Here is a 27,332-nt window from a genome sequence, read left to right as displayed (position 1 = left end):
TGCCTGGTCATCCAAAGTCAAAAATGCCTTCAAGGCAAAGAAAAGAGGCCTCAGCCCTGACAGCTGCAAAATGCAGACTGAGAAAACAAAAAACTCCTCCCACTAAATATCTTCAGGTATATAAATTCACACAAAAGAAGACTTAAAACATTATTGCCAATCTTGGATGTTGTGGACTTTTTAGCTTGGAAGAAAAAAAAAATGAGCACCAAGGTTGACATGACTCCAAAGTATTTATGGCTTTTCTTCTTCGTAGGCTTGTTCATTACTCCCATCCTGTCTCAGGACTGTGTTCTCTTGAATAAAACACATGTGGATATTATAGGACTTATATACATGAGCAATTCATTTCCTGGAGAATGCCTAAGAGAAATCAAAGCTTTTGACTTGCCCAAAGAGAACGAATTATATCCCCATGTGAAAAGGTACATGATGGAGACCTTCTATGCAATATCCACAGAGGCCTTGAATATCTTCAATCAACACTCCTTCACCTCCACTTGGGAAGAGAAATACCTGACACATATCAAAAGAAGACTCTCTAAGCAAGTGAAGTATCTAAAACAATGCTTACAGAAAGAGAAGAGAGAAAATCAACACATGAAAGAAATGAAAGAGGATGAGATGAAACAATCAGCTGCTAGGGCATTCCTGCAGGTCACCCAGGAATTGAAGAGTTATTTTGGCAGAATTAAAAACTACCTGAAAGAAAAGAAATATAATCACTGTGCCTGGAAGATTGTCCAAGTGGAAATCAGAAGATGTTTTGCCTTCTTTTGGGATCTCAACAACTTGTAATTAACAAGGTATATTTTTAGAATTAAAATTACAATTCCTCCAAAAATCTCCTTCTCTTTTTTCCTCCTTAATCTTCTTTTTAAGGGTGATTGTGGTATTCTAGAGTCAGTTCTGTTCTCACGTGGACTGATAGTAGCTTATGTAATGTTTGCTATCTCTTGACCTTGGAACATCAGCAACATTTACCTCTCAAAGGAAAGGTAATGCCACCTATCTCCTAGGTGACCCCGGGAATTTTGTTACAGAGTCTTAAAGAGAAGTTTAAAGGAATAAGATTTCCTCTCCATCTTCTACTCTCTCTTCTTTGACCATTTTTCATTGGCTTTGCTCTACCACCTTTGAAAGTGACCAAAACAATGGCTAGAACATACTGAGCAGAGACTATTATAAAATGTAACATTTCAATGACTTACACATCTAGTTGCCACATTTGTTAATTCATCACATTATAAGCTTATACAAGCTCTGTAGAGTAAAACTTTTCCTTTTCCTCCCTCCTTTCCAACTAAAAAAATGTTTAAATTTCTGGTCTATTGTTTGTCAGCTTGGTTTGTTTGAAATGATGCAGTTTGAAGAATGATTTGTCATTACCTTAAGAGTGAAGCTCCTTAGTGAAATTTGGATAGATGGTTGAATTACATGATCCTTAAGCTCCTATTTAATTCTTGGGAGCCACTGATTCTTATGCAGCACACTCATCATGCTTGATGTATAGTGTTTGCTCCCTACACCTAAAGGTATGGAAAGGGATGTTGATATAGCTCAATGAGAGCACTTGCCTAGCATGCATGGGTCCCTGGGTTCAATCTTTAGCAATGAAAAAAAAACCAAAACATAAAGGCATGGAAAATGCAGGAGAAATTATAATATTACTCTTTCATTGTTTCTTTGTGCACTTAAAATGAATACCTAGAGTCATACTATGGAAGAATTTTACATTGAATTTTCCCAGTTGGAAGACTACTTCCTCTCAGGTAAGTATACTAAATATTCTAAATATTCTAAGAGTACATGGCACCTTAATATCTTTATTTTTTAAAAGTTATTTTGTATACAGACAACCTAGATTATTTACTTAACTCTTCTTATATGGCCTTCCATCTGTTATAATTTGCCACTTCGTTAAATGATTTTTCTTTTCCTTTTTCTCCTTCACCCCATTTTAGAATCAACTATTTTCAAACAAGAATTAAAAATAGAGACTGTGGCTACCCAAATGAGTAGAATAGGGTGAGATATACCTGGTTCAACCTTTGGGAGATTTGCCTGCTAAAGACTATTACCAGCATGCTGCTAAACTGTTCAGATTCAAGATTGTTCCAAGTACAGGGTTCAAAATGATATCGTCAAAGAAAGAAAGTCTTATGATAAAGAGAAAATAAGGCAAATTTCAGACAAAAAGTTAGAATAAGTGTTTAAAAGAACAAGTTCAGTTGTGGATCATGGCCTATGAGTTATCAGCAGAAGCATTAGACAATAAAATGATCTAGTGTTGTTCCATATTTAGGGGGAGAAAAAAGCACCACAACCTATAAAGGAGTTAGGGTATGCAAGCTACTAAGCAGAAAATGTACACCCAGTATTTTTCATGGATTTCTCGAATGCTTTGGCCTGGTACCCCTAATAATTCGACTGGTGGCAGTTACTTGAGTAACTTATAGTTGCAGTCTTGCCAAGTGTCTCTTACGTCTGAATGAAGACAGTTGGTGAAAGGAGGGTTGGGATGTAGTTTACTGGCAGAGTCTTTGCCTAGTGTGTTTAAGAACTTGTGTTCAATCCTCAACACCACAAGGGGAAAGAAAAGAAGGAAGAAGAGGAGGATGAAGAGGAGGATGAAGAGGAGGAAGGGCTGGAAAAGTAGAAGAGGAAGAATTGGCCCAAAGCAGCTGATTTTTCAGTCAATACAGATTGTTTGATTGTGTGGACAGGGGCAGAAGTCAGAACAAATCTCTTATAAAGAGCATCTAATCAAAAGAAAAAGAATAGCCCCACTGAAAAAGAAGTAGTGGCACACACTGACAACACCATAAAGGAAGAAATGTTAACAGATAATATGAAAATTATTTATTCTCACTTCTGATTAAAGAACTGCAAATAAGACAAACAGAGTATTTTCCTCCAATTAGCATGGCAGAGATGCAAACCGAGGATAATGTAGGGTGTAGGTTTTAGCAGACTCTCTTGTGTATTGTTGGAGAGAGGGTAAGCTGGCACCTGCCTATGGCAATCTTCAGTAGTCTAAAAAGTGTGTCAATTCCTATCATATCTCCAGAAATTTATTCCAAGAAAATAATTGAGTACTATTGCTCACTGGAGTCCTGTTTATATTACCCTCTTCAAAAAAGTTCCCACCACTTTGTATTTTTCTATTTTTCCTACAATAATTTTAGGAAATACTTTTTAATTCTAAAATTAAATAAACCATAGAAGCTTATATTCCCTTATAATCACTGTGCTTTCCTTACTAGGGTGAACTAGGAGGAGCATTGTCTTTTTCTTCGTTGGTGATGCCTCTAGTACTTCTTGAAGAAGCAGAACCCAAAGCAGGACTTCAGCAGCCTTTCTATTGCTCTGCTGCTGCTGCTGCTGCCAAATTTCAAAGGTTTCCTTCCTTAGGGATCATTTTCATAATGAAATGTTTATAAAGTGGCTTCTGGTACTTCAAAGATTTTGCTTTTTTTCTTTTGGTGGTTCCACTGGTAACATCCAGAAATCTCAGAACAAAGTTGTCTGTGTGTCCACATTCCTCACTTAGCAGTCAGGAATGGAAGCTCAAAAATTCTCTTAAGTCAGTAAAGGATAAACCATACCTGTGCAGAGCTCAGCACGGTTTCCACATGACATGTCTGAATGAGGGCTGGAACACAGCTCAGTAACAAAGCACCTACTTAGTGTGGAGGAGGTCCTGGGTTTCATCCCCAGCATCAGAAGGAAAAAAGTTTGAAGGGGTACATAGGTAACAAGCATCCCCACAAGGACTGGATGCTGGCTCAGGTGGTACAGTGCTTGCCTGCCTAGCAAGTGTGAGGCCCTAAATTCAATCTCCAGTACTCGGGGAGGGGGGAAGTGCTCCCATATAAGCCTCCTCCCTCCCCTAATTTGGGGAAGGATCAAAAATTGGAGGACAAAAAAAAAAAAGGGTGAGTCTCTTTGGTAGGGACTGATTGGCGTCCCAAAGAGAACACTGGCAACACCAGGTCAACTATAAGGCTATGGAGAGGTATAGGTTCCAACAGGTGCACAGACTCAGCCACCCTCCTGAAACCATCTGGGGCTCCTGTCTTTCCTGGATGGCAACTTTGCCTTTGCCCTGATTCCTTAATAAATAATCCACACTCACAAAGAATCAGCACTACGTGTAAGAAACTAACAGGCGAACTTGGGAACTCCAGGCCATCCCAAGCCACCTGTTCTCTGGACTTGGAAGCCTAAACCGCTCTGGCCACATCTGTACTTCGAGCTCACGGATCTACTTTTCCTACCTGGGAGGGTGAGAGGAGGAGGAGGGGAACGGGAGAGGGGGGAATGGGGGGAAGGGCGGGCGGTTGGGGTTTAAAACTGGAGTCCTAGGCAAACTCCAAGTACATTCCGAGTGAACCACTACACCATTATTTTCAGGCAAAGTCCTGAGGCTGGCTTCCCAGGTTATCTGCTTTTCCATTCTTTTTATGGCTACTCTCCAGCCCTTCGGCCCTTGGAAGTAGGAAAACCCCAGAACCTCGGCATTCTGCCTAACAGAGGTGCCCTGACCTGCTCCCACCGCCCTGGCTGTGGCTCAGCCACAACGCCTTTAGCCACGATTTAAGTCCTCACAAACCCACCTTTGGACACCTTGGATTTTGAGAGTGGAAGCGGAACTTTGCTTCTACTCTCTTGAAAGCAACACCCTACTCGGATCTGCGCGCTTTGCAGTGCGCCGGGGATAAGATCTGAGAAATGCGCCCTGGGCCACAGGCAGCCGAGGAGGCGGGGAAGGAACAGCTTTCCCTCCGCCCTCTAACCACAGGGCCCCGGGAGGGCGGCCTCTCCGGGGTTCGGCTCCTCTCGTTCCCCAGCCTAGATCCCTGACCCAAACTGGCCCAGCGGCTGGCGTGGAAGGCAGGGAAGTGGGGGCGAAAGGGGCGTCTTTCTTTCCCCAAGCCCCACTAGATGCTGGAAAAGCAAACAATAGCGGAAACGCGAAGAAACAAAAGGCCACTCGTCCAGACCTCACTCCGCTCGGTCGCGTGGTCCCTGGGGATTAGGAAGGGGGGGATTGGGAGGGAGCCCAAGTGGTTTAGGGTCTCTGGTATGTGGCAAGCGCCAAGAGTCGACTTTTCAGCATTTTTACCACCCTCTATTCCCTAGAGGAGTCCAAAGGTGGGGAGGGAATCAAAAGTTGAAGGATTTTCACCTTCTCCAGTGCAAGAAAAAGGAGGAGCTGGGATCCCAGGTGTTTGATAGTTGTCCCAAGAGTTCAGCAGGATTTGTCGTTCTTTACACCCTGCCTCCCTCCAGGAAGCATCAACAGCCCTGGGGCAACCCGGATGGGGAGCCCCACGCAGCCCCAAGCCGAGCCTCCGCATTCAAGACACCGCAGCGTTTTCCCCCATCCCGGACGCACTTTTGTAAAAGTTTGTCTTCCCGCCACCACAGTCCAGCGCGCACCCTACAGGCATCTGTGATTCGACATAGGCTCGGGGTCGGATTTGCACCCTGAAAGAAGGATTTTATTGGTCTGTCTTTTTGAATCGAGGCCACAGATCCCTGGATGGGAACTGGATCCTCGTTCGTGCTGGAGAAGTGCGCACCAGGAGCGGGCTAGAATCCTAGGCGTGGGCACGGGTCTAAGCCAGACTCCAATCCCGGAAGCCCACCCACGACCGGTGGGGAGCCGGATCCGCCACCTCTCGCCTTCTTGTGGCACCAGCCCGCGACGCGCCCCGCACCTCTGCCCGCCTAGTCGCAATCCGGGGCGAGTTGCTGCGGGCTGCTCCGCCCCCCCTCTCTTGGAGCGGGTTCTTAGCGTGGGGTTTTTACCTTCTGTCTAGGGTCCTGTCGGCTCCCTTCGTCCGGGGTCAGCAGAGCTGGCGTGATAGTAAAAGCGTGAGCTCTGGAGGCAGGGGTGACGCTTGCTGATCCACGCGCGCGGCTCCAGCAGCAACTGCGTGGCTCCTAAGCAGCCCCCACAGACACCCAGCGCGCCGCACAGCCGGCCTGGGCTCGACTGTCGCTCCGATATGCGGAGCGGGGTCCCCTGGCGGCCGCCTGTGGAAAAGCTGCTGCGTGGGAGAGAGAAGTCCAGTAGCCTTTACCTCCAGAGAGGCAGGGGACATGAGCAGTCTAAGGGGTCTTCCAACCCTGCCCAAAAGACACTGACCCTCGGGCCGTGACAGTAAGAATGATGTCAGATCCGAAAGGCTGCATTCTGGGTCCACAAAGGCCACTTCCAAGGTACCTAGAAAGGGGCAAATGGCTTCTCTAAGATTTTCTGACTTAAAAAAATGTCATTGCCTGACATGGAGCATCGGAAAATATGTTGATATTCCACAGATATACTAGAACAAGCTGAGCGTAATGGAATGAACTTTGAAGTAAAACTCACTGCCAGCCACTTTCTACTTGTATGATCTCTGTCTACCTATGGCTGTGTATAAATTGGAGGGAGCAATATCTGCCCTGCAGAATGGTTGTTAAGAGTAATCTAGGCCCTGCTTCCGTGGCTTACACCTGTAATCCTAGCTACTCAGGAGCGGAGAGCAGAAGGATAGCAATTTGAAGCCAGGCTCTGGGGACAAATAGTTCGAGAGACCCTACCTCAAAAATATCCAACACAAAGAAGAACTGGTGGAGTGGCTCAAGTGGTAGAGAGCCTGCCCAGGAAGTGTGAGACCCTGAGTTCAAACCCCAGTACTGGTAAAGTGGCTCAAGTAGCAAGGGCACCTGCCTAGCAAGCTGAGGCCTTGAGTTTAAACCCAGTGTGCCAAAAAGAAAAACAAAAAAAAAGTAAGCTAACTCTGAAAATACTCTTAGTTTGTGGCAGGAATTTTCAAATATGAGCTTCCTGCCTTCCTCAGAAAAAGAATTGGATCTTCCATAATTTCTGAATCTCTTTCAAATAGTATCTTAATGCATACTGATTGAGGAATATCGAGGACTAAGTATTGCATTTCACAATTCTTACTGCACACATTAAAGAGTTGTAGAAATATATTAATTAGAATTTAGGATTATATGTGTATGTGATATGTGTAATATATTTCTATACCTCATCCTTTACTAGCCTTCCCATCACAAATGCCTCTCTATCTATGATACTCTTCTTGGCTCCCAGAAATACCAGGGAAATTTCTATCACAGGACCTTAATACTTGCTGTACCCTCTGGTTAGAACAGTCTTCTAAACTACTCAGCAGCTTCATTGCTAGATAATACCTCATTTTCCTCAGCTGTTTGCTCAAATTCACCAAAGGCCTCTTCTTTCAATCATCCTCTCCATCTGACACTCCCCATCTACATTCCTTTCTCATTTTCTCCAGAGAATGTATTGTAAACTAACACACTATATATTTTACTTATTTTGTTTACTGCTCACATTAGCTTTCTGTGACTGCAGGAGAAAATAGCACAAACGTAGTGGTTTAAAACAACCTAAATTCATTATCTTATTGATCAGTAGGTTAGAAGTGCAACACAGCTATCATTGGGATAAAATCAAGGCGTCAGAAGGGCTGCATTCCTTTCTGAAGTTTATAGGAGAGAATCCGTTTTCTTGTTTTTACCAGCATCTGACAGGCCACCTGCATTCCTTGACTTGTGGTCCCCTTTCTCCTTGTCAAAACCAGCAGCAAAACATCAGTCCTTTTATTGCACAATTCTGACCTTTCTGCCTTCTCCTTCACTTATAAGAGTGCTAGTGATTGCATCGGTCTGGTAAGCTTTACCGTTCCATGCTAAGATCAGCCAATTTGCAAACTTAATTCCTCTTTTCCGTGAAATGTAACAGATTCACAAGTTATGGAGATCTATTACATAATCTTGGGTGGGCACTGATTTATTTTTTTCTCTTTGCATGAATGTAAACTCTTGAAAACAGGGACTTTTGTCCGTCTTCTTCATTGCCCTAGCCCTAGATTAGATCAAGAGACTTGTATGTACTTGATATGGACTGAATTATGTTTCCTTGAAATTTGTATGTTGAAACCCTAACTCCCAGTGTGATGGTACTTGGAGATGGGACTTTGAGGGCAGTAATTAGGGACTGATAAGGTTATGAGAATTGGTAAGGCCCTTGTTATAGGAACAAGAAGACTAAAATGAAGAAGAGGAGGAACAAGAGCCAAGAGAAGGGGAAGACAGGATAGAAGAAGATAGTATGGAGAGAAAGAGGAAGCAGAAGACAAAAGAGAGAAAACTTGGGCAAGAGTACTTTTTCTACAGTGCAAGCACACAACAAAAAGGCAGTCAAGCCAGGAACCAGTGGCTCACACCTATAATCCTGGCTACTTAGGAGGCTGAGATCTGGAGGACTGAGGTTTGAGCCCAAGAAAATAGTTCACAAGACCCCATCTGCAAAATAACCAGATAAAATGGACTGGAGGTATGGCTCAAGTGGTACAGCGTCTCCTTTGCAACCATGAAGCCCTGAGTTCAAAGCCCAATCCCATCAAAAAATAAAAAAGAAAGAAAGGGAAGGTAGAAAAAAAAATTGAATTGCACTCTAGAAACCAAGATTAATTTAGTTGATTTGAGGATGAGATGTGTAGTTAGATGATAAGGACTGGTATCCCAAATACTAGGCTAACGATCAAAGGAAATTTAATGAGTTTTGTTAGTAGTTATTAATGGGGAAAAATTACCTGAAGCAATTGCCAAAGAAATGTCTCAGGCTATAAACTCCAAGGGCAAAAAGTAAAAGAGAAAAATAAACTTCTTTGTGGGTAAAATATTCTTGAAGAATGTGAACTCTGTCATTATAAAAGGGCAACTATGGGCCCATAATTGTAGGTCCAGAGCACAAGTTCATCCATATTAGATTCATAAGGTTCTAAAAGAGCAAAAATGGACACTGAGAGCAGCTGGTCCATTCCTGACCTTTGGATAAGCATGGGCTTTGCCATTTCCCTTTCATAGAGGAAGTAACCAGCTGGACAGATTAAGTGACTTGCTTAAGATTACATAATTGTAAGCCTGGGGCATTGATTCTGGGTTTTAAGGCCACTAGTGCTCTATATGTCTTGATACATAAGTGAAGAGGCCACAAGCATACATTTGTCCAAGACAAAGATGACAGCTTTTATGCTGCTTCAGAGGATCCTCTCAAGTTACCATGGAATAAATTTGAGAAATTTGGATAGGAGTACTCATGACTTAGGTTATTCTGTGGAAAAGAAAGAGATGGTCCAGGTTCAGCTCACCTGGAAGGAACCAGAGAGACCAGGTGTCATGATGATTAAGGGGATGGCCTTCAGAGTCAGAAATCCATAACTGATTCTAACTTCTCTGAATCTCAGTGACTTCATCTTATAAAGAAGGGATAATAATATAAGTAGTTGTGTGGATTTAATGAAGGGATGCACATAACATGTTTAGTACAGTGCCTGTCATATGTCAAGTGCTCGAGGAAGCCCACCTATTGTTCTTTCCAGCATAGTTCTTACACCACCCACATGGAGGTAAAAGACCCCAGCACATGTTATAGTCACAGTGAATCCAGAAGCTTTGCTGTCCTTGAAATGTCACCTTCTGGAACTGGAACAAAAAAGAGTCTTTACAAGTAGTTTGGTATAGAATAAATAACATTCACATTCCTTGCTCAAGCCAGTACAAACTAATTCCCATTATTTCCAATTTCTGCTTTCAATATTTCCTGTAAGAGAAAAGCCACACTGGTCTGCAATGGTGTTAGCAAAAAACACCAAAAAGATTCTGCTACCAAACCACTTCCCCTCAGCTTCCCTCAGAGGTTACCAAAAGGATATTGGAAAAGTGCCACTGCAGTAGCATCATAGCAGTCAGATGGCAACAGAGTAAAAGTGAAGAAGCATGTTTTCCTAATCACTCATGAGCATGAGAACCACTGTTGCACTGCTCTGGACCACAGTGCTCAGAGTGCAAGGGCTCACATTTAGTAAGAGGCTAATCTTATTCATGTTTACTGAATCTGATTGCCAGTGTCATGGCTCTCACAGATGTGCTAATTATAATTGTTACAGGTGGTGTACTCACAAACAGCAGGAATTCTCAGTCCTTCCTTTCTTCCCAGACCCAGAGAGTTCACAGATATGAGTACTTAACAAATCTTTTAAGAGTGAGGCACATTTTCTCTTTACCTACTTTGATTTTGTTTTCAGGACCCCGACTAATCACAGGGATCAAGAGATTGTCCCAGTGTTTTGTGAGTGTGTTTGATTTAAGAATTTATGTTAATGAACTCTAGGTCCTGGAAATGAAGGTGTATGAGTCATCCTAAACACTGAAGTAATGGCAATTCAAACAGAAGGTAGATCTTTTTAAGCAACTTGAAACCATGACAAGATTCATATATTATCTAAAGGCACGTTTTCTGCTAGCATAATTCTTTTTTTTTTTCATTTTTCTTTTATTATTCATATGTGCATACAAGGATTGGTTCATTTCTCCCCCCTGCCCCCACCCCCTCCCTTACCACCCACTCCACCCCCTCCATCTCCCCCACCTCAATACCCAGCAGAAACTATTTTGCCCTTATCTCTAATTTTGTTGTAGAGAGAGTATAAGCAATAATAGGAAGGACCAAGGGTTTTTGCTGGTTGAGATAAGGATAGCTATACAGGGCATTGACTCACATTGATTTCCTGTGCGTGGGTGTTACCTTCTAGGTTAATTCTTTTTGATCTAACCTTTTCTCTAGTTCCTGGTCCCCTTTTCCTATTGGCCTCAGTTGCTTTAAGGTATCTGCTTTAGCTTCTCTGCATTAAGGGCAACAAATGCTAGCTAGTTTTTTAGGTGTCTTACCTATCCTCACCCCTCCCTTGTGTGCTCTCGCTTTTATCATGTGCTCATAGTCCAATCCCCTTGTTGTGTTTGCCCTTGATCTAATGTCCACATATGAGGGAGAACATACGATTTTTGGTCTTTTGGGCCAGGCTAACCTCACTCAGAATGATGTTCTCCAATTCCATCCATTTACCAGCGAATGATAACATTTCGTTCTTCTTCATGGCTGCATAAAATTCCATTGTGTATAGATACCACATTTTCTTAATCCATTCGTCAGTGCTGAGGCATCTTGGCTGTTTCCATAACTTGGCTATTGTGAATAGTGCCGCAATAAACATGGATGTGCAGGTGCCTCTGGAGTAACAGTCTTTTGGGTATATCCCCAAGAGTGATATTGCTGGATCAAATGGTAGATCGATGTCCAGCTTTTTAAGTAGCCTCCAAATTTTTTTCCAGAGTGGTTGTACTAGTCTACATTCCCACCAACAGTGTAAGAGGGTTCCTTTTTCCCCCGCATCCTCGCCAACACCTGTTGGTGGTGGTGTTGCTGATGATGGCTATTCTAACAGGGGTGAGGTGGAATCTTAGTGTGGTTTTAATTTGCATTTCCTTTATTGCTAGAGATGGTGAGCATTTTTTCATGTGTTTTCTGGCCATTTGAATTTCTTCTTTTGAGAAAGTTCTGTTTAGTTCACATGCCCATTTCTTTATTGGTTCATTAGTTTTGGGAGAATTTAGTTTTTTAAGTTCCCTGTATATTCTGGTTATCAGTCCTTTGTCTGATGTATAATTGGCAAATATTTTCTCCCACTCTGTGGGTGTTCTCTTCAGTTTAGAGACCATTTCTTTTGATGAACAGAAGCTTTTTAGTTTTATGAGGTCCCATTTATCTATGCTATCTCTTAGTTGCTGTGCTGCTGGGGTTTCATTGAGAAAGTTCTTACCTATACCTACTAACTCCAGAATATTTCCTACTCTTTCTTGTATCAACTTAAGAGTTTGGGGTCTGATATTAAGATCCTTGATCCATTTTGAGTTAATCTTGGTATAGGGTGATATACATGGATCTAGTTTCAGTTTTTTGCAGACTGCTAACCAGTTTTCCCAGCAGTTTTTGTTGAAGAGGCTGCTATTTCTCCATCGTATATTTTTAGCTCCTTTGTCAAAGATAAGTTGCTCATAGTTGTGTGGCTTCATATCTGGATCCTCTATTCTGTTCCACTGGTCTTCATGTCTGTTTTTGTGCCAGTACCATGCTGTTTTTATTGTTATTGCTTTGTAATATAGTTTGAAGTCAGGTATTGTGATACCTCCTGCATTGTTCTTTTGACTGAGTATTGCCTTGGCTATTCGTGGCCTCTTGTGTTTCCATATAAATTTCACAGTAGATTTTTCAATCTCTTTAATGAATGTCATTGGAATTTTGATGGGAATTGCATTAAACATGTAGATTACTTTGGGGAGTATGGACATTTTTACTATGTTGATTCTACCAATCCATGAGCATGGGAGATCTCTCCACTTTCTATAGTCTTCCTCAATCTCTTTCTTCAAAAGTGTATAGTTTTCCTTGTAGAGGTCTTTCACATCTTCTGTTAGGTTTACACCTAGGTATTTGATTTTTTTTGAGGCTATTGTAAATGGAATTGTTTTCATACATTCTTTTTCCGTTTGCTCATTGTTAGTGTATAGAAATGCTAATGATTTTTCTATGTTGATTTTATATCCTGCTACCTTACTATAGCTATTGATGATGTCTAGAAGCTTCTGAGTAGAGTTTTTTGGGTCTTTAAGGTATAGGATCATGTCGTCTGCAAATAGGGATATTTTGACAGTTTCTTTACCTATTTGTATTCCTTTTATTCCTTCTTCTTGCCTAAGCTAGCATAATTCTTAACGTTTAACATTAGCTATCTATCGTAATTTCCTCTGAAGTCCACATATGTCAATCACATTTTGCAGAGGTAGAACTGAAGCATAAAAAGGTCAGCTGGGAAGAACTATGATACTGTTCACAGTTGCAACAGTGACAGCTGTGCAAGATAGTGTAGTTTGTAATCATAATGGGCAATTATTTACCTTCCATTCCATAAGAATTGAGTGAATTCTCTTCACCAAGTTACTTTTTAAATAATTTTATTAAAATGAGATTGTGCTCTTTGCTCCTGCTCTTAGAATCTTTTGTTTTATTATTCAAAGACCCAGTGTTCCTTCAGATCTCTTTACTAGACTGTGTGTTTTTTTTCTCCCTTCCTTTCTTCCTTCCCTCCTTTCTTTCTTTGAATTTGAATCTTTTATGAATGACTCTTCTTCCCAAGACATTGTCCTGATGCTTTTGCTCTTGGCTATCACAAAGCCTAGTGTACTATACTGTTGATCTGCCTCAGTACTTTGAATAAGGTAGAGGAATTTGCTCTCCATTAAACACATTGGCTTAGATATGCTCTAGGACAGTTAGTTGCCAGGAGAACGAGTCTCTAAAAGTAGTTGCATCTAAAGACAACTTAATCTAAACCTTCAAATTCTAGAATGAGAATTTAGCACCTTTCACAAATGTGACAATCACATTTCAATGTTCAATGGTTTTTGGAAGTTGTGCTCTCAAAGCAGTGAACACAGAAAAGCATAGGAAGATAGAGAAGAAGCTAATGTGTCTATGAATGCTACTAACTTGATATATTCCCCCTTTATCCTAGAAATAGGAAAATAATGAGGGCCTCAAACAGACTTTCTCAATTTGATCAACACAGCCTTATTGCCTTTGTGATCAATGCTCACTGCCATTACACTATCAACAACTCAGTTATTAACGCTAACTACCTTGCATGGCCAGCTCTCCTTGAATGCCTTTGGGCATTCAGACTGAGGTAGCTTTTGATGAACTGGGAACCTCTCCAAACCACCCTGGGCCCTCCTCACATTAAAAAAAAAGAAAAGAAAAAAGAACCCAAGATTTTCTTTCACATCATAATTAAGACAGGAGACAAAAGTGAGAGTATTATTCATCCTGACCTTCTTTAGCCTCCAGCTGTTCTCCCTACTTAGGCTCCTATTTTCTGAAGATTTCAATTATGTTTGATACACTGTTCAATATTAATTTCCTCTTAAGAAGCTACTTCACCACTTGGAAATTCCCTTGGGTTGAATAATTATTGAATTTCTAAATGGCCTCGGGCCAGCTTCAATTTTGATAGTATTTCATGTCCAGTAATGTAAAAGAGACTTGCCTTGGGTATTTAACAGCCCTAATGATGCTATTCTAAAGGGGGAAAAGGTCTCCTAGAGAACAGTTTTGGAAATTTGTCAATTAATTTTTTTCTGTCGGATGCTGGTTTCTCACTCCTGTAATCCTAGCTACTCAGGAGCAAAGGTCAGGAGGGTGATGGTTAGAAACCATCCCCTCAGGCAAGTAGTTCTGGAGACCTTATCTCAAAAAAAACCCACCACAAAAAAAAAAAAAAAAAAAGCTGGCAGAGTGGCTCAAGCTCAAGAGGTAAAAGTATCTGCCTTGCAAGAAGGCCCTGAGTTCAAACACCAGTGCTGCCAAAAAAAAAAATTTTTTTTTCTAAGTCTTGCTCAACCCAGTCTCTAAGAGATGAATTCGTACTTTCCTTCCTTCCTTTTCCCTCCCTTCACTTCTCCCCCCGCCCCCTTTCTTCCTTTGGAAAGGATCTGCACAATCTCAAATCCCCAAGGGCATGGAGACCTCAACACACAGCCACCTGTTTGGATCTTGCAGCTTGTTAGTGACATGGGACCCAGCTCCCCTGGCTTTCCACAGGCATTTTTCGTTGTTGGGGTTGGCAGTGATCATAGAACTCTCCTACCTTTCCTCCTCCCCTACTCTCCCTACTTCTGCCCGTCCTGCCATACCCAAGTTATATATTTCGCTGAATCTTCCTGGAGTCTGGCATAACCTTTCTTCAAAAATCCTTTCCTTTTGAAAAGTTTGGGTTTTTTTTTCCAAACATCCCTCTTATCCTACCTGCAATTTCCTCATTCTTTGGTTTATTTTTGGAGGAATACACCTACCTTGTTCCTCTTACCTCATAAGAAGTTTAGCTGAAAGCTACTGAACCTGACTCCTATCAGCAGAACTTCTCAGCTGACCTGTGGACTCTTGAGCAATACAAAGCAAATGGCTGTGGTTTGAAGTCACTGAATGTTGTTTACTGCCTGGATCATAAGCAGACATTCAATAAGTATTTGCCAGACTAGAATGAGCTGGCAGATATATTAATATTCATTAGTAGAGGGTAAATAAATATATTTTGGTATTATAGCTCAGCAATGGAATAGCATAAAGCTCTTAAAGCAATGAATAAAAATCCAACATGCTGTTTAGGATTTGCACAGTTTTCTTCACATACATTATACATTAGTAAAGAAAACATATTATAACCCAGACACAAACCCACAACCACCTGATTTTTGACAAAGGACCCCAAAACACAAATTGGAGAAAAAAATAGCTCCTTCAACAAATGTTGTTGGAAAAAAAACTGGATGCCACCTGTAGAAGACTGAAACTAGCTCCCATCACTCACCTGTACTAGTATCAAGTGGATCAAAGATCTTAATGTAAGATCTGAAATGGTGAAATTGTTCCAGGAAAAAATAGGGAACACACTGGAACAGGTATGCATAGACATAGGTAGTAACTTTATGAATAGAACTCCAATAGCTTAGCAAATAAGAGGAAAGATTGACAAATGATACTGCAAGAAACTAAACAGCTTCTGCATAGCAAAGTTAACAGTCACTAGACTGAAGAGGCAGATTACAGAATGGGAAAAAAAATCTTTGCCAGTTACATACCTGACAAGGGGTTAACAATCAGAATATACAGGGAGCTCAAAAAACTTAACTCTTCAAAGAATCAACAACCCAGTAAATAAAAGGGCAAATGAACTGAACAGACAATTCTCAAAAGAACTAGTAATGCCCAATAAATACATGAAGAAATGCTCAACATCCTTGACCATAAAGGAAATGCAAATCAAAATGGCACTGAGCTTTTGTCTCACTCTAGTGAGAAAGGCTATCATCAATAACACAAACAATAAATGCTGGTGAGGATGAGAGGAAACACTTACACACTGTTGGTGGGAATGTAAATTAGTGCAACTACTATGGAAACCAGTATGGAGATTCCTCAAAAAACTAAACATAGGCTTACCATATGATCCAAAGATACCACTCCTAGGCATAGTGGGAAGGAATGTAAGCCAGGATACAATACAACCACTTGCACACCCATGTTTATTGTAGCACTATTCACAATAGCCAAACTTTGGAAACAGCTCAGATGCCCCACAACTGATGAATGGATTGAGAAAATGTGGTATATATACATAACAGAGTATTATTCAGCCATAAAGAAGAATGAAATTATGGTGCGTGCAGGTAAATAGATGGCACTGGAGAACATCATGTTAAGCAAAGTTAGCCAAGCTCAAAAGGTCAAAGGTTCCATGTTTTTCCTCATAGGTGGAAGCTAGTCTTGTAAAATAAATGTTCACATAAATACATACATGGTCTTATATACATACATACATATATGTATTTACATGGAAAGAGAAAACATGATTGCATTAGTGGGTTTGTCTGAGGGGTCTACATGGAGGTGGGAGAGGGAAACAATGTTAGAGGGTGACAAATATTGAAACACATTGCATCTGTATATGAAGATAGTATAATGCAATGTACCATAAACTGTTGAATAATAGGGGAACAGGATGATAAAGAAAGAGTAATAAAGGGGGTTAATCTGGTTAAAGCATGATATATACATGTCTGAAATACCAAGGCAAAAATCCCTTGAACAATCAACATACACTTTAAAAAAGGAAAGATGGGAAGATAGGTCCTGTCTGGGAGTGTGTACCACTGGGAGAGGGTGAAAAAGTGCAAATATGGTGAATGTATTTTGTATTCACAGATGAAAATAAAACAAAGAAACCTGTTGAAATTATTTTTAGAAGGGGTGGTGGGAGATGAGGGAGAATGATGGAGGGGGTGAACCTAATTAATATATATTGAAAGCACATATGTAAATGTCACTATGTATCTCCCGTATATAACTATTATATGCTACTAAAAGAAGAAAATATATTACAAAGCCGTCTATATCACATGATCCCAGTTTTTAATATTTAAAAAAGGTATAATTTGTATATTTACAGAAAAAGACCTGGAAGTACATGGAAGACATTGACAATGGTTTACTGGAGGCGACCATAACAGCTAATTTAAATTTTTTTCTATACTTCTATACTTGAAAAAACATTCAATTTTATTTTTATAGTAATAAGAAAAAAAAGTCATAAGAAATCCTTTTTATTGAATCTGAGACACCTAGGTTGAGCTACCCTGATATATTTCCTATTTTTCTGGGAGGTCATTGGAGGGCCCACAGAGAGAGGAGGACACAGTCAGGCTTTGTTTGACAACAAATGAATGTGCTGAGTCCTTCCATTGTTCCAAAATAGCTCTGTGTTTTGAAGCTCAGCATGGGGCCACACTCTGCCTCTGGGTGGAAATAAGTGATTCTGCTGGACTTGGCAGAAACTGTAAACAGATCCTGCCTCCCCATTGTGGTGTGACTAGGGGGCTCAGGAAGATGACTCTCCCATCAACCAGAAGTAACAAGCAGTGGCAACCTGCCACAATCCCTTCTGTCCATTTCTATATTCTACTTCACTCACATCCCTCCTCTCACCTTGTCTTAGTGGAGGGTGCCCTCCGGCAGCCCCTCCCCTTACCTTCCTTCTGGTACAAGCACCCAGTCCAGGTCCCTGCAGTTCCAGAAGTCTCCAGTGACTTCCCCACAATCTTTATCCCAGCAGCACCAAGCAGAGGAGTTCTTTGTGAGAATTTTTACTTGGACCCTGGGGCCACCAAGGGAGGATGATGTAAAGTTGGAGCTCTCTGTAGCTACATCTAAATCATCCCCCACTGGCCACTCCCAATTATGGGTGAACCTATCATAAGGTGAGAAAACAAACAGCAAGAGAAGCAGCTGAGAGAGACAAAGACAGAAACAGTTGATGACATTATTGAAGTTCTTGCACCGAGGAGGCCCTGATACCAGTGCCAACCCTGGTTATTTCAGTTACAAGAGTCAATAGTTTCTTTTTTTTCCAAGTTAGAGTTGGACTTATAAACCTTGGCCAGACCAGAGTTCTAGTACATTAACAACCTATAGGGGAATCTCAGAGTCATTATAGTTGAAAGGACCCTTCTTGCCTTACATCTGGTATAGCTCTAGAGCATTTACAGAAGATAGCTTATCTAATCCTCCTGATGACCTCCTAATGGGTGGTAGGTATTATTACCTGCATTTCAGAGATTAGGAAGCTTGTCCAAGGTTTGCACTGAGCTTTTTGGTGTCATCAATTATTACTTTGTGTCTCCTGTATCCATCAGTCCCATTAAGATTGATATTAGCACTTACAGAGCAGGGATTGGTATGGTAGATAACTTTGGTGCTCTGTGTTATAGTTCTCAATGTATTTCTGATTTCAGTGCATTTATGAAGAGGGTGGTTTCCCAGATCTCAGGTGCACAGCAGGTTACCGTTTCACTGACTGTTGCAAGACAGTTTCCACAGCTGCAGGAGCGTGTTCAGCCCAGGAGCAGGCACAGTGTCTGCCCCTCAGTGAGGGAGGTTAAAGTTACAGGGACAAGCACAAAAGAATAAGAGCCAGTGAATAAATGCGTAAGGGGGAAAATAACGGGAAGCATTCTTTTCTTACAGACCCAAACAAAATTTAGTCCAAGTAGCATGAAGTGGCCCTTTGACAAATTCATCATTACACTGGTTTTTCCTCCTTTGCCTAATTGCTCACTCCCACTTCCTGGAATCACTTCCCAAATAAACTCTGTAACTTCAGGTTGGTCTAGGTGGAATCCAAACCAAGAATCTTGGGTTTCTGATAGATGGAAATGAAGAGCATCTTCTGTACCGACTAGTAGAAGAAAAGATTATTGTTTTGAGGTCTATTTAAAAAAAAAAGTAAGCTCAGGGGCAACCAGAGAGAGGCTTGAAGCAGTGGCCAATTCCAAGCCAGGAATTATATTAAAAAATACTCCTTATAGCCCGATACTGGTGGCTCACACCTGTAATCCTAGCTACTCAGGAGGCAGAAATCAGGAGGATTAAGGTTCCAAGCCAGACCCTATCTTGAAAAACCCCATCACAAAAGAAAGGGCTGGTGGAATGGCTCGAGGTGTTAGGCCCTGAGTTCAAACCCCAGTCAGCAAAAAAAAAAAAAAAGAAAGAAAGAAAGAGAAGAAACACTCCCTTATGTAGAACTTCCTTTGAGAAAATACATTCCAAGTGTGGATTAAACATGCCTAGAAGGAAATGCATCAAAAATATGATGTTTTTCTCTTTTGAGTACATCTTCAATGGAAGTACCCCAGATCTTCCTCACTTCTCATGTTATATATAAGTCTGATCAGCTCCTTGGGGAATCTCAATTCCTGTCATTGCAGATGACATTTTATCCTCTTGAAATTAGGAAGAAGACACTTAGCTCTCATTCTACACCTGGAAGGCAGCATAGCATGTTAGTTCAGAGTATGACAACTGTAAAGGAGGAAGGTCAAGTTCTAGTCAGCTGGGCAACTTGGTCTGTAGTTTTGCTGTAGAAACAAATTTTATGTGTCAACTTTTCTGAATCAAGGGATGCTCAGATAGCTGGTAAAACTATCTCTGGGTGTGTTTATGAGGGTGTTTCTGAAAGAGATTCTTATTTTAATCAATAGACTAAGAAGATTCACCCTCACCAATGTGTGAGGGTATCATCCAGAAGACAGTGAAAAGAAACTACTAGAGGAAAGGTCCTCTGTCTTCTGGTGCTGGGATGTCCATTTTCACCTTGTGTGTTAGAGCTCCTGGTTCTTGGGATTTGGACTTGGGGACTTGCCTTACACCAGCACTCCACAACACAATCCATTCTCAGGTCTTTGGACTGAATTATACCACAGGCATTTTCCTTCTCCAGCTTGCAGAAGGCAGACTCTGGGATGTCTCACCTTCATAAACATGTGAGCCAATTTCCATAATAAGTCTTTCTCTATAGACAGATAAATTATCTCTTAATGGTTCTGCTTCTGTACAGAATCATGACTACTACACCTTCCAAACTCAGTGACTTAAAACTGCAAAAGTTAGACTGATGGTAGCACATACAGTCTGAGGTTGGGGTAGGGAGGGAGGGAGAGGGTGGCACAAAAGCACAGGACCTTATCTGAAAAATAAACTAAAAGCAAATGACTGGGGACATGGCTCAAGTGGTAGAGCTTGTCTAGAAAGCATGAGACCCTGAGTTTAATACCCAGTACTGCCAAAAAACCCAAATTTCAAAGGTTAATGTCTTCTAGACGCCATGCAAATCTTGATAGGGGTGGGGAACTAGACTCTGCTCCAGTATCTGAAGAGCAGTGGCTGTCTGAATGCTAATGATAACCATGGCAGAGTGAGGCGGTAGAACTCATACTCTCCTACTGGCTCTTTAACCCTCCATCTAAAAGTGGCATATGCCGTTCACATTGTATTGTCTCGAGAGATTCATGGCTGAATCTCTTCATGAATGGAACTCAGCCTGAGTTCCATTGCCAGGAAAAGCACAATGCAACTTCCATATTCAGAAAGGAGAAGGGAGGAAGAGCAAACTACTTGTGAAAAATGTCTATCATGGTTGGACAATAATTTTTAACTGATGCTGTGGGTATTTTCACTTCAGAGGTTATTATAAGGGTTAATTGCAAAACTGCCTGTAAAGGACCTGGCCAACAGCCATTATTGAATAAGGGTTGATAATTTTGTGGCAGGTTAGGGTGAGGGAAAGTTTGCGACTGCTTCCCCTCCTGACTCAAAAGGGCTCCTCCTTCTAGGTCACAGGCCAGAGAGCCAGGTAATGTTGTACTCTCTCCCCACCTCCAAGTTCAAGGTGGTATTAAAACGACCTAACAAATGACTTTGGCCCTTCTCTTACCATGACACCTCCTTTTACCTGACTGATCCGGTGATCCCCCTTCACTTAATAAAACTTTTCTACCTCACCACACCCACATGTTCTGCTTGGGTTCTTCCATGCCAAAGCACAAGAACCAAGATCTTCTGGAAACATCTTTTGCCACTAACAATTTGACCATGATTCTTATATACCTGAAATATAATGTTAGGTTTACCCCAGTCTTTTCCAAATTTCTGAGCTATTCCAAGTTCTTTAGCCCTTTGTTGCATCTTCTAGCCTTGAAAGACAATTTCTGTGCCTTTTCTTTGAATTTCTCCCAAGTTCTGTCCATTCTAAGCTATGGAATCTAGAACAGTGTTCCCCACACTAAAAGAATATGAATACCACTAAGGAATGAAAAAAATCCTCTTTTGAAGGGGAGCTATACAAATAAAAATTATAATTGTATTTATTATTTATAGCAAGTATTATCCTAGTACCCAGGCAAACTCAGTGTAAGTACATTCAAACAGTATGGGCCTCATTAGAAAGAACACAGTATTATCACGATGCTCAGAAAACTAGAACTGGGTACACAGTTTTATAATAGTGTGGGCTCCGTTAGCCAAGCATGTTATTACAGTTTCAATGGAACCATTATCTTGTTAGCAGAACACATGGTGAAACCTGCAGGGGCTTCCTCTGATTTCATGAGAGTGTGGAGACTCTGGCTTTCCCTAGGGAAGGAAAGGGCCTGGGAGAGTCTGAGCAAGAGCCTAAGGCACAAGTTATATAGTCCCCCTACCTCTACCCTTCTGCATACTAGCCTTTGGTTTAGAAAGCCAGCACTTTCAGTATCTAATCATAAGATTTTCTTTCTGTCTTTCGGTTGGATCCATGCCCCTGCCCCACTCCTTGGTCCCAGGTGACAATCATTGACTCTTACTTTTATAAGATGTACATTATATCTGCAGAATTTGGGTCAGGGACTCTCTGTTTAGGAAGCGATTCAGCTCATGCGGACCCTGAGGTTGTTTACATTTTCAGGAACTGCTATTACAAAACTCTAAAGAAGTTTATTTTATGTGGTGAGGCTGCTTTTGCCAGATGAATTCATTTGGTCAAGTTATTTTTAAAATGTGTTTTTTTCTTAGCTCCTTAGAGAAGTTCTAGTCTTCACTTGTTTTTTGAGTGTAGGTCAGGAAAAAAAAATGTCGAGTCTATTGATGGAAGTTGGAGAAAATGTTTAGCCAAAATGGATCAAAGAAGGTTCTCAGCTTTGAACAGAAAACCTTATGCCTCAATGCTGGGATAAGATGCTATATGGTGCTTATTCCAGGGGCTTAAATCTTTGATGCTTTTAGGAGAGTGTACAAAGAAGTCTCAAACTGCTCCTACAGATGTGTGTGGGAGGGGGATCAAAATGGATATTCATCCAGAAGAAATACCTGTGACTGCCAGCGGGAGCAGTCACAATCCAGCAGGAGAGAGACTGTGAGAAGCTGTCAGGTTGCAGGGGCCCAAATCTTGTATCTCACTTGGGTCAGAAGACCTGACATGACTCATCAGACTACTTTGCAAATATTTTATTTAACAACTGATTAAAAAAACTCATTAGGACACAGATTCATATCTTTTGGATGATGAGAAACTCCTTTAAGAATCTAGTGAAGGTTAGGGACAAAAACAGACCACCCAGAAAAATGTGTATACATGCATGCTTTTGCTTACAATTCCAGTGGTATCACTGGGATAACATAGAAGAACTGCCTGCAATCCACAAATCCCTTTCCAGAATTTGGGCTGAGACTAACACTATGTTCACACTATTCATTAACTCACTCAGAGCTTAATGAGCTCCTGTTTCATAGCAGCCCCATGCTGGAAGCTGAGGATTCTATGACGTTTAAGGCAATGACACATATCCTTGCGCAGCTCATAATCTAATGGGACACAAACTCCTAATACAGATGCAGAATACTGAGTTGAGTGCTATGTTAGAAGTATAAGCACAGAATCAACAAGAGCCCTGAGGGCGATTAATTCAGTATGTATTTAATAAAATCATTACGTGCCAGGCACTCAGGTGTAAGTCAGTTCAGACAAGTGATACATGCCAGTGTCGAAGTGTTGCAGGCTGGTGTCAAGGGTCCTTGCCTTCACAGGCCAGGCTCGTGAGGCACCTGAATGATGAGCCAAAGCCAGTATATATAAATTGGGATTTATTAGAGAGAAAGGAAAGGTTACAGCTAGAGAAGGGGAGCAGAGCCCAGAAGCTGGTAACTCGCTGCTCAGGTGAAGGCTGGAGTTTTTATCGATGTTTTAACTCTGGGTTGGTGGGGTTCTCATTGCCCGTACATTTCAAGGGCTTTGTTAGGTGAACTGGTATAGTTAGCACGTTTATTAGGGGAAGGGAACAATCTTGAGAGCATTTTGCTCATCAGTCCTGTGGCAAATCAATCAGACTTTGTATCTCTTCTTTAGGATGCAGGAACACAGGCCTCCATCTCCTCAGGATGCAGGAATGCTATTACTCTCCAGGGGGGATGGGATACTCACTCATCTGCCTTAGGTATCCAGACCTCCAACTGAGACAAGTACCCAACTGCTGTTGGGAGAGGGGTGATGACTCATCTAGCTGCTTCATGCTGATGGGTTGGGGGGGGAGGTGGTACTTGTCTTAGGGGTTGACCCGTGTAGTCTCCAGGGGCCCCCAATAGAATGGGATGGAGGGCTCATGCATAGGCAGAGGTGAGTATTCCTTGACTAAAAGCTGGAGTTTGATCCTCTGGACCTGTTGAGATTTGAATCTGGAGAGAGTGTTTATTATACAAGGCCCAAATAGGAGTATTAGAAGGGACATAAAAAGTGGGCCAGCCAGAGGTAGTGCCCAAGGAGCCCAGTTCCATAAGTTGTCCCAGAAGGACCATGAATTGGCTAGCTCTTGTCTTCTTTTTGTAACACGCTCTTTTAACTGTCAGGCCATGTCTCTGACCACCCCAGATTTGTTAGCATAAAAGCAATATTCCTTGTTTAGGAAGAGGCACATTCCACCCTTTTCAGCAATTAATAGGTCAAGTGTATGCTTATTTTTGAGCTCTACTGATGTGAGTGAATCTACCTGTAAGGTCCTGTAAAGCCTCTATGGACTGAGTGACCTGTTTTATCTCATTATTAAATTCTGTTCACAGCTTTTGATAGGCATAGATTGACAAAGGAATACTCCCAAAATCAGTACCTATTCCAGCTGTGATCCCTGGAACTATCAGTAGGGGAATGATTTGGACGGCTCTTTTTGACCGAGTGTATGCCTCTAGAGGAATAGGAAGGGATTGGTTACCAGGGACAACATCAATTTGTGGGGTTAGGACAGCCTTAGTATAGGTTCCCTTCCAGCCAGGAGGCAGGCAAATGTAGGTGGCAGTTCCACAAACAAAATAAGTTCCAGGAGAAAACAAACACTGAGTGTTATTTGTTGACTGTGTGATATTGATGCAAAGGTTTTTGGAAACTTCCCCCAGTGGAATTGACCCCTGTAAACTTTGGAGGCACTGGGGAGCAGGATGGGTTTGTTCTATATTGGTAATATTAGGTTTTGTTAAGGGAGGGTTTAATTTATTACCTGGTGAGACCTCAAGTGAGTCCAAGGGGGTTGCCAATACCTGAGGAAGGCTTGGAGAGAGACAAAGTCTACAATCCTCAGCCAAAGAGGGGTTTGTAGAGTTTAAAAGATGATGGGCAGAGTTTAGTAACCTGAATAGCTGGGGATTTAGATCCATGGGTGGCTGAGGCTATGGGGGTTGTAATTTTTTTCTGGGAGGAGAAGGGGGAAGTGGGAGTCTCTGCCATACACAGTTTACATGATCCTCCTGTGACATGCCAGCAAGTATTTTCACTTTTGTTTTTATAGTCTCTTTTGTTTTTTTATTTTCTCCTTCTGTCTCCTCCTGTGGCCAACAGATCCATTGGCCTGCTCTTCCTAGGCATTGGGTGGGACCATACATGCCAACAAAGTCTGTGCCTAATGTCTTGCCATATAGTCATCCATTTTTTAAACAGCAAAGGTTGCTGTTGGAACAACCAAGCACAGTGTTGTAGTAACTGCAATCATGAGGGCAGGGAGGAGGACCTGTAGCCAAGGCACAGACTATAAGATGGAGGAGAGCACAAAGAGGAGGATACACAGGATGAGATACCCGCCACTCAAGGCTACTTGTTGGTGCCATATCCACTCAGGGGGAGAAGTTGCCCACAAATTGACACTCAGAAGAAAGGGGATAAGAATAAAACAGCCCACAAAAAGGGAGGATGTGAAGGCATAGGTTACATGTTCGAGGTGTTCCTCTTGAAAAGATATTTGAGGGATTCTACTGGCTCACGAGGGTAGGCTGGTGGAGCAGGGTGTGGCTCCAGGGTGGGTGTGTCAGGCGCTGGTGTCCAGCGTTTGGCTCAGGAGATGTGAATCCAGGAGTCTAGCCCAGCAACCTTCATTCCTGTGGGGGTAGATAACAAGACCGGGTGTGGCCTTTCCCAAGGGGGTTCAGAGAGACCCGGGAGTTATGGGGGAGTTTGATAAGGACCAAATCTCCAGGACAAAAGGCAGCTGGGGAGAGACCTTGGGGTTCCTCCCTCCCTACTTCAGAGAGGACCTGCTGAAACTTGGCTAGTTGTGTGATATGAGAGACCAGGTTTGTTACTTCTGGGTCTAAAATTAAATCTCTTTGGAGAAAGGGTCTCCCATAGAAGGCTTCAAAGGGAGTAAGGCCCATTTTATTTGGGGTGTTTCTAAGTTGAATTAAGGTTAGAGGTAGTAATTTTTGCCAGGGGAGGTGAGTTTCCTGAGCCAACTTAGACAGGTGTCTCTTGAGTAGTCCATTGGCTCGCTCAACCTTGCCTGAGGATTGGGGTCTCCAGGCACAGTGGAGATGATATTTGATTCCCAGAGCCTTAGAGACTCCCTGAGTGACTTCAGCTAGGAAGACCAGCCCATTGTCACTTTGGTGAGTCCAAGGGAGTCCAAATCTAGGGATAATCTCGCTAATTAGCACCTTAATTACTTCTCGGGCCTTTCCAGAGGAGCAGGGGAATGCTTCAACCCACCCAGTAAAAGTATCCATTAGAATCAGGAACAATCTAGAGGCTGGGCCCCCTAGCAGGTGGGTGAAGTCAAGCTGCCAGTCCTCCCCTGGATATGTCCCCCACCTCTGAGTCCCAGGGATAGGCAGGGCAGTGTTGTGGGGGTTGTTACACTGACAGAGTTCACATCCTCTAATAATATCCTGGAGAGTATCTCTGAGTTTTATCCCCTCAAATAGCTGCCCTGCCAAGGAGAGTGTCTTATGAACCCCCAAGTGACAGGTCTGATATAGGGTTTTTAGGACCTTCCATTGGCTACTCTGTGGGAGAAACAATTTGCCCTCAGAAGTTATCCACTATCCTCTATGATCTAGGCAATAACCTCTCTCTGAAGCCTGTGAATGTTCAGTAGGTGAGTATTTGGGGCATTCAGAAGGAAGGAGGGATTGTTCCCACAAGACAGGGGCCTGAACATAAGGTCTCCTAGTGGCCTCCTTCGCTGCCATGTCAGCTTTCTGGTTTCCCTTAGCAACCTGATCCTCTGACCTTTGATGCCCGGGGCAGTGAATTACTGCTATTTGTTTTGGAAGTAAAGCTGCTTTTAAGAGGTTTAAGATTTCCCTGGAATGTTTGATAGGGGATCCTTCAGTAGTTAACAATCCTCGCTCTTTTCAAAGAGCTGCATGGGCATGTGGGACCAGGAAAGCATACTTAGAGTCTGTGTAGATGTTGGCAGTTTTTCCCTTAGATAGTTGTAATGCCTTGGTGAGAGCTGTAAGCTCAGCCAATTGGGCACTAGTGGAAGAAGGCAGAGGTTCAGCCCATAGGATCTCAGGGAGAGAGACCACAGCCACCCCTGCTCTTCTAATTCCCTCCCAGATGAATGAACTTCTGTCCATGAAGAGAGTGAGATCTGGGTCTGGGAGTAGCTTGTCAAGGAGGTCAGGCCTAGCTGAATAGCATTCAGCTAGCACTTTCTCACAGGAATGCATTAGTGGCTCCCCCTCAGTTGGGAGGGGCAATGCTGGATTTAGGGCAGAGCACACCCGAAGGCTCACATCTGGACATTCTAACAATTGGGCCTGATACTTAAGTAGCCTGTTGTCTGATAACCATAGTCCTCCTTTAGCTGTTAGAAGCCCCCCCTAGATCATGTGGAGTATATATAGTTAAGGGTCATCCAAGAATTAATTTTTGGGCCTCCAGGATCAAGAGTCAGGTTGCTGCCAGGGCCCTTAGGGACCCAGGCACCCTTTAGACACATTGTCTAGTTCTTTGCTTAGATACCCAACTGGCTGTGGAGTTGGCCTGTGGAGTTGGTGGGTCAGTACTCCTAAGGATGCTCCCCCTTTTTCATAGACATATAGTTGGAAATGGTCTTGCTTATGCTTGGAAGTGCTGGGGTAGTTTGGAGTGACAGTTTGAGGGCCTGAAAAGCTTTTGTGTTTTCAGAGTTCCATTCTAAAAGGGATTGAGAGCCTCATTGAGCATCTTTTAGGAGATGGTATAGGGGCCTGGCAAGGGCAGCATCTA

The 27,332-nt window shown here is 42.2% G+C and overlaps 1 protein-coding gene across 2 annotated transcripts in view; it reads right to left on the bottom strand.

Moving 5' to 3' along the window:
• Positions 1 to 6,009, bottom strand: part of Mob3b (MOB kinase activator 3B) — a 182,450-nt gene extending 176,441 nt beyond the window's left edge. For both annotated transcript variants that reach the window (XM_074051677.1, XM_074051676.1), the window contains exon 1: positions 5,818 to 6,009. The gene's annotated coding sequence lies outside the window, so the exon portion shown is untranslated. The remainder of the gene's footprint in view (positions 1 to 5,817) is intronic.
• Between the last annotated feature and the right edge of the window lie 21,323 nt (positions 6,010 to 27,332).

The sequence above is a fragment of the Castor canadensis genome, chromosome 13, assembly GCF_047511655.1.
Source record: "Castor canadensis chromosome 13, mCasCan1.hap1v2, whole genome shotgun sequence".
Lineage (NCBI taxonomy): Eukaryota > Metazoa > Chordata > Mammalia > Rodentia > Castoridae > Castor > Castor canadensis.
Note: the sequence above shows the minus strand (reverse complement) of the source record. Positions and strands in the feature narration are given on the sequence as shown.